The following is an 8,004-nucleotide window of genomic DNA, read 5'->3' on the forward strand; positions in this document are numbered from 1 at the left end:
CACAAAACTCTATCCGAAGTCATACTAGAATCTAGTGCTACCTTATGCATATCTTTCCACACCACTTCATCAATAGTCATCTTAAACTTGCCCTTATCTCTTCTGACTCCCTCCAAATGAATCTGATCACTCTTTCTTACTAGGGCATCCATAGGTCTCTGTAAAATATGGCCATGCCACCTCAATCGGCTCTCATGGAGCTTGTCCTGGATTGGTGCAACCCCCAAATCGTTTCTTATACAATCGTTCCTTACCCTATCTCTTTGGACCTTATCACACAACCCTCTCAACATTTCTCTCCTTCGTTGCACTTAGTTTATTCAAAGTACTCTTCTTAACTGCCCAACACTCCACTCCAGATGTCATAACTAGTCTTATGATTGCCCTGTAAAAATTTTCTCTTAAACTTAATAGGCATTCTTTTGTTATATAATACTCCCCACGCACCTCACCATTTCATCCACCCATGTTAATCATGTGGGAATTCTTTATATCTCCCACTTTGTCAATGATGGATCCTAGGTATTTAAAACAGCCACTCTGGGTAGCTCTCATTCCCCAAGTTTCACAACTCCCTCCCCTCTTCTCGATTGACTGAAGGGGCACATCATATATTCTGTCTTTGTTCTACTTATCCTAAAAACTCTTTATTTAAGCTTGATCTCCATAGCCCCAATTTAGTATTAATCCCTTCTACAGTTTCATCTGTCAAAACAATATCATCAGGAAATAGCATACACCATGGAACTGAGTCTTAGATGTGCCTGTTAGCTCATCTATAATGAGTGTAAGCAAATAAGGGCTTAAAGCAGATCCTTGGTGTAAGCCAATTGATTGGGAATTCGTTACATTAGCCTCTATCTTTTTGACACTCGCCAGCACTCCCTCGTACATGTCCTTAATTATATCTATATAGTTAATCATGCCCCTTCTTTTCTCTAGAATATGTCGAAATAGCTCTCTCGGTACTCTATCATAGGCTTTCTCTAGGTCAATAAAGATCACATGGAGGTCCTTTTTTTGAGCACTGAATACTTCCCTAAGCCTCCTTAAGAGGTAAATAGCTTCTGTTGAGGATCTCCTTGGCATAAAATCAAATTGGTTCTCCGAAACCTTGGTTACCTCTCTTAGGTGGACTTCAATAACCTTTTCCCATAGTCTCATGGTATAACTATATAAGTTTTATACCTTTAAAGTTATTGGAATTCTAGACATCACATTTGTTTTTATAAATCGGAATCACAATGCTTCTTCTTTACTCATTCGGCATAACTTTTGTGCTAAAAAATTTGTTAAACAGCTTGGTAAGCCAAGACACCTCCTATCCTCCTAAGCTCTTCCATAATTCAATAGGGATCTTATCCGGTCCCAGAGTTCTACCTACACTCATCCTTCTTAGGGCCTCTTTATCCTCAATTTCGCCAACCTACAGTAAATGTACATCAGGTGTATTGGATTCATGTCTACTCCCCTCTACTCTGGATCCACCCTATTAGTTACAATATCTCCATTTAGTAGTTTACAAAATAATCGTCCTATCTCCTCATAATGTCCTTATTGCGTACAAGCACTCTACCATCCTCACTTTTGATGCATCTGACATGGTCCAAATCCGTACTCATCCTTTCTCTTATTTTATCTATCCTATAAATCTCTTTTTTTCCCCTCCCTTGTATTAAGATTTTCATATAGATCGTCATATTTTTTTGCCGGAGATTTCTCCACAATCTTCCTAGCCTCATTCCTGGCTGTGTGATATCTTGCTCTATCCTCAGCCACACTAGTCCTTTGCCAAATCTTAAAACAATCCTTCTTAGTCTTAATGGCAGCCTAGACCTCGTTGTTCCACCACCCAGTCTCTCTAAGAGTATGCCTCCCCCATTAGATAACCCTAGGACCTCTTTAGGCACATTCTTAATGCAAATCATCATTGCAATCCACATCTAGTTAGTTTTCCCTCTATAGTCCCATGTGCTTTGTTCCCCCATTCTCCTCTAAAGATGCCACCAACACTCGGGTACCTTGGGTTTCCCAGAGAACATCAGTCTATGTTCAGTTTGAGGAAACCATTAGCTGGGGTGATTAAAAATAATTCTTGGATTGTATTGGTACAAGAAAAGGTACATACTTTCAACTTCTTAGATAGAATAAGACTAGACACTGATAACCTGGATAGGAACTAGAGTTAAAAAATCACACAATTCATTCAAGACTGATTGTTTAACATAATTTACTGGCTTAAGATGATCATCAAGTCCCTTCTATTTCTCTCAGCCCATGTATGAAAAGGAATGATTATGGGAAGAGGAAACCAAAGCTTATTACATTGCACATCATTTCTTCTTTCTTTTCCACTATGAGAAAATATTTTCAATCGAGGGGACACCACTCCATCATTGATCAAATTAATTCAAAATAGCAAACTATAAGTTGAATGAAAACTCACAATCTGAGAAGAGATGCTTCAATGATTCTTCACTTTTAAAGCATAAACTGCACCTTGACGCAAGAGGAGTGGCTTTTTTAGAAATCATGTCATTAGAAGATAAGCAGCCATGGACTAAACACCATTCGGAAATCGATAGTCTAGGATGAATCTCCTTTTGCCAAACTAGCTGCCACCAGCCCATGATAGGGTCTTTTATTCTAATTTTTTCCCAAACTGAAGAAACTGAAAAAATCCCTGATTCGTTAAATTTCAGATCTGCCTATCTTGTGTAGAAAAAGAAGGAAGAGGAATATGAGAAATCCTATCAAAATAGATTGAAGAACAAGCGAGCCCATTGTAGGAAGATCCAATTGGCCATCAGAAATAAAGTATGGCACATAAGCCATAAACCTGAGCTCAATTGGGCGCTCAATAGAAATCTCATCATGTAGGTGAGAACTACCCATCCAGAGATCATGCCGGAAACTAACGAAATTCCCATCACCAACAATCCAATTCCCTGAGTCACGAAAATGGCTCCATACCTTTCTCAAACTAGAGATAATCGAAGAAGAAGAAGCATATCGTTTGAGATTACCATCTTCAGCCATAAATCTTCCACTAAGGAAAGATGTGAACACTGAAGAGTCTGACCAAATGTGCCAACTTAGCTTGGCTAGAAAATCGAAGTTGACTTCTTTGAGACGGTGAATGCCTAGACCTTCTTGGCTCTTTGGCTTACAAACATTACTCCACTTGATGGTGATGGCTTTTGAAGAATCCACATCACCAATCTAGATAAATTTTTTTATCCATCTCTCCATCTGAATAGAAGAAGCTGGCCAATAGTATACAAAGAAGTTGTGTAGAGGGATTGCTACTCATGACAGTCTTCACTAGCTCTACATGCTCAACTCGAGATAATAGTTTTCCTTATTGAATTTATCTATCAGGGGAAGAATTAGATCTTTCTTAACATCATCTTTAAAAATCTCCACCCCTAGATAGTGGTTTGGAAAATCACAAACAGGAATGTTTTGAACCTCCTTTCTTCTGTGCTTCCGAGCTGCTGGAATTGACCCCAAAAAGATTTTACACTTTTACAAATTGATTTTCTGCCTTGAATGGTTTTGGTATGATTCCAAGAAGTTCTTGAGGCTCTTTACTCCTTTCAAATCTGCACTTACAAAAATTAAAGGCCATCAACATATAAAAGGTGCAAAGCCGTGTAGACGTTCATAGGACCACGAATCGGTTTTCACATGCCCCTTTTCTCTAAGATCACGAAGACCTTGACACAATGCTTCTTTGACAAATGAATAACATAGGGGAGAGAGGATCACCCTGGCGAAGGCCTCTCTCTACTCCAAAAATTCCCATAGGGCCTCCATTAACCAGAATCGATAATTTGGTTGAGAACAGAATCTGCTGAATTCAACTTATCTATGATTGCGAAAATCTAAAGCTTTTCATGACATCAAAGAGAAAATTCCACTCCAGAATGTTAAAAGCCTTCTGAATGTCTAGCTTCGTCGCGAAATAGTCTCCAAAACTCTTCTTTGAAATCATGTTTGATAGTTCAGATGCAACCTTAATACTTGAAAAAATTACTTTTCCTTTTTGGAAAGCACCCTGTGCTTCGGATATCAGATGAGGAAGAAGATGGCTCAAATGAGTAGCCAAAATTTTTTGAATCAATTTTAGAAAAAAATTTCCTAAGAAAATTGGTCTAAACTGACCCACTTTATTTTATTTATTTATTTATTTTTTGCTAAAGGTCAGCAAAGTATATTATGTAAAAAAAAAATAGAAAATAGAAGATTACAAAAGAGCCTTTAGATCTCTGTTCCACCTTCGCCATGGCCATTAGCAGAACAAAAATCCAAAACTTAAAAAAAGAACAAATTATGTGAAACGAAATCTTGGCCTATGTTGGGAATCCCACTCTAGATCAAAAGTGATGAATGTGGGAGCCATATCCCAAGTAGTTGAAGTTCTTGATGCAGTTGCATGCTTTTCCAACTTGTCAGCCACTGTGTTTATTTCTCTGTAGCAATAGGAGATCATCAAAGAAATGTTATCCAAGTATCCTTTGTAAGACCACCACTGTTGCTGATAGCACTAAGGAATGACTTGATTTTTTATACAAGTCACCACTGCTTGGGAATCACTTTCGATCCATAACTTGGTCATTCCTTTGGTTGTAGATATCTTGAGACCATGAAAAAATGCTGCAACCTCTGCCATGAAGCTGGTCCCAACCTTTGTATATTGCATAGCAACCCCAATTTCTACCAGTTTAATTTCTGATGATACCTCCTGCTTCTGAGCAACCTGAGTTTCCCAAGGAACATCCATCAATATTGAGCTTATAAAATCCTAGTGGTGGCGCACTCCAACTTAGCTCAATGATCCGATCAGCTTTTGGTCTTGTAGTCCTTACCTTTAACTTCTTAGAGAGGAGGAGATCATGGATGGAACTGATATGAATGGGAAATATAGTGGAGAAATCACAGATATCCTTCATAACATACTGGATTACAAAGCTTAATGATCTGGATTGATTGTCAAATCTTCTTTTTATTCCTCTCTGCCCATAATTGAAAAGGAATAATTATTACTAGAGGTTGCCACATCTTACGACAAGGAACTGTATTTCCTTTTCTTCTCCACCATGAGAAAAGTTGTTCAACAGAGGGGAAATCAGTCCATCTCTGGTTGAAATATCCCATAATCGCTGTCCATAAATTAATGGAATAGTCACATTCTAGAAACAAATGATTAAGAGACTCACCATTTTTGCAGCAGAGGTTGCATATAGACACCGAAGGAACTGCTTTTTTTGCAATCACATCATCAGTTGGAAGACTTCCATGAACCAGGTGCCATCCAAAGATAGAGAGTCTTGGGTGAAGACCTTTCATCCAAACTGAATGCCACCACCCTTTAACTGGATTTTTTTCTTTAATTTTCTCCCAAGCCTAAGAAACAGAGAATCACCCTGATTAAGTTAAAGACCATATTCTCTTATCCATGACTGCAACCGATGGAAGCAGAATCAAAGAAATCTGATCATAAATTTTCTTTAGAGGTAAAGATTGAACTATAGGAAGATCCCATTTTCCTTCAACGATAAAATGAGAAACTGGAGCCGATAGAGTACAATCAATTGGAGTATCCACTATGAGATCATATATTCTTGAGTTGCCCATCCAACGATCAAACCAAAAGCTAATGGATGAACCATCTCCCACTACCCATCGTTCAGAGTCACAGACCAAATTCCAAACTTTGCGGAGACTAGGAAAAATGGAAGAGGTGTGACCATATTTTTTAAGACTACCATTTGCTGCCATATAACAACCTCTGAGAAATGAAGCAAAATCTGATTTTTACGATTTGATATGCCTACATAACTTAGCAAGTAGAGCTAAATTAACCTCTTTTAGACGTCGCATACCTAGTCCTTCTTCCTTCTTAGGCTTGCACATATTGATCCATTTTACTGTAATAACCTTTGAAGAAGGGGCATCACCGCTCCATATAAAGTTTCGGATCCAGCGTTCCATTTGAGCAATGGAAGAAGATGGCCAAAGGTACACCAAGAAGTTATGTAGGGGAATGCTACTCATGACCGTCTTTACCAACTCCACCCTCCCCGCAAGTGATAAAAGCTTGCCTTTCCATCCAGTTAGTCTCGCCCTGAACTTATCCATCAGGGGAAGGATAAGATCTTTTTTAACACGGCCTTTAAAAACTTTCACACCAAGATAGCGACTTGGGAAGTCGCAATCAGGAATGTTTAAAACCTCCTTTATCTGCCACTTATGATCAGCTGGAATAGAGTTCAAGAAGATTTTACTCTTCTCTAAATTGATTCTTTTGACTTGAAAATTTTTGATATGTATCAAGAAACCTCTTGGGGCTCTTGATTCCTTTCAGATCTGCATTCATAAAAATTAAAAGATCATCAACATATAAAAGATGGGATGGAGTGAAAACATTTCAAGGGCCAGGAATTGCTTTCACTAATCCTTTGTTTCGAAGATCGCGAAGACCTCTGCAAAGGGCTTCTTCTGCAATAATGAACAGCATTGGAGATAGAGGATGTCCCTAACGAAGACCCCTCTCAACCCCAGAAAATCCCACTGGACCTCCATTAACTAGAACTGATATTCTAGTTGAAATCATAATTTGCTTAATCCATCCAATCCAGGTTTGGTCAAAACCAAATTTATCCATGATAGCGAAAAGAAAATCCCACTCCAAAGTGTCAAATGCCTTTTGAATATCTAATTTCATTCCAATGCAGCCTCCAAAACATTTCTTTGCCATCATATTCGTAAGCTTAGATGCTACCCCAATATTTGAAAATATAATTTTTCCTTTTTGAAAAGCACCATGCTCTTCATAAATTAACGAGAAAGCAGAGAAGCCAAACGAGTAGCCATAATCTTAGGAATTAACTTTAGAAAAAAGTTACCTAAGCAGATTGGACAGAATGGTCTACCTTGCAAGCATTGTCCACATTAGGAATCAGGGAAAGGAAATTGTTGTTTGCTCCTTTTGTTATAACCCCTCTTTTGAAGAAATTTTGAATGCCATGACATACATCCTGACCCACAATATCCCAGCAAACTCTGTAAAAAGTCTCAGGGAAGCCATCAGGACCTAGTGCACTGGAGGGATCCAAGTCAAAAACTGCACACCTAATTTCCTCAGTAGAAGGGATAACAATGAGGCCAGCATTATCAGAGCCAGAGAGAATATTAGGAATCACAGATAACAGAGCTTCATTTCTAGTAGAACCACCTCTCTTGCTAAATGTCACAAAGTGGGTTGCCAATCGATGGCTAATAGCATCCACATCTTTAAGGATAACTCCATTCTCATCTTGGATTTCATGAATCACATTCCTGCATTTCCTGATCTTTGCAGATAGATGGAAAAACCTCGAGCAACGATCACCTTCTTTCAACCATCTCACTCAAGATTTCTTGCGCTAGAGCTTTTCTTGCATTTTTAAAGCCTTGCATAGAGCCTCCTTTGCCACCATTTCTTGCTGAAAAAATCATCATCTAATCTAGATGTCTCGATGTCCATTTGAACCGAAACCAAAGAAGCCTTCATTTTCTCAACTTCCTCATCAATATGAGGAAATACTGTTCTTGCCCACGAACGAAGAGGGTTCTTTAATCTTTTCAACCTTGCTGACCACAATGAACATTGGGGTACCTTGGAGAGGCAACTCCCAAGAAGACCTGATATCTTCCTTGAAATCAGAATTATCAACCCAAAAGCGTAGCATGCGAAAGGAATATTAGCAGGACAAGGCACTTCATAACAAGACAAAACAATAGGAGAATGATCCGAGTATTCACGGGCAAGAACCCGTTGAGAACATCCAGGGAAGATCTCCATCCATTCTTGATTGCACAGACTACGATCCAAAACAGCATTAACACAACCCACTCGCCGATTGTTATACCAAGTGTATTTCAGACCACTTGATGTAATAGAAAAAAGTGATGCAGAATCCAAAAAGGCTGAAAAATCATCTGATGATCCATGGTTAA

The sequence above is a fragment of the Macadamia integrifolia genome, unplaced genomic scaffold (genome assembly GCF_013358625.1).
Source record: "Macadamia integrifolia cultivar HAES 741 unplaced genomic scaffold, SCU_Mint_v3 scaffold3185, whole genome shotgun sequence".
NCBI classification, from domain to species: Eukaryota; Viridiplantae; Streptophyta; class Magnoliopsida; order Proteales; family Proteaceae; genus Macadamia; species Macadamia integrifolia.